Here is a 346-nt window from a genome sequence, read left to right on the forward strand (position 1 = left end):
TGTGGTGTGTGTGAGAGGGGCGGGGGTGTGTGTGTGTGTGTGTGTGTGTGTGTGTGTGTGTGTGTGTGTGTGTGTGCGCTCACGCGCATGTGTTTGAGAGGGCACGTGGGAATGGAGGTTTTTAACTTCTGCCTTCATAAAAAATGTGAGACTTTTGCACTGTCAGGAAGAAATGCGTCTGATTTGTTTCCCCACCTACTTTCCTGACAATTATTTTAATAACTGTTATTACCAAGAAAACATATTTTTCCACCTCCTGGAAAGCTGCATGGCCCCATCACCGCCAGGGCCTCTCATGGTTCCCTGGAGGCTGCTCCCTGCTCCCCCCCACCCCCCACCCCCCTGC

General features: G+C 51.7%; 1 protein-coding gene across 1 annotated transcript in view; it reads right to left on the minus strand.

Annotated features, from left to right (window-relative positions):
* PLCD3 (phospholipase C delta 3) overlaps window positions 1–346 on the minus strand; it is a 9,311-nt gene that overhangs the window by 1,908 nt on the left and 7,057 nt on the right. The window lies entirely within an intron of this gene.

Source organism: Crocuta crocuta, unplaced genomic scaffold (assembly GCF_008692635.1).
Source record: "Crocuta crocuta isolate KB4526 unplaced genomic scaffold, BGI_CrCroc_1.0 scaffold289, whole genome shotgun sequence".
Lineage (NCBI taxonomy): Eukaryota > Metazoa > Chordata > Mammalia > Carnivora > Hyaenidae > Crocuta > Crocuta crocuta.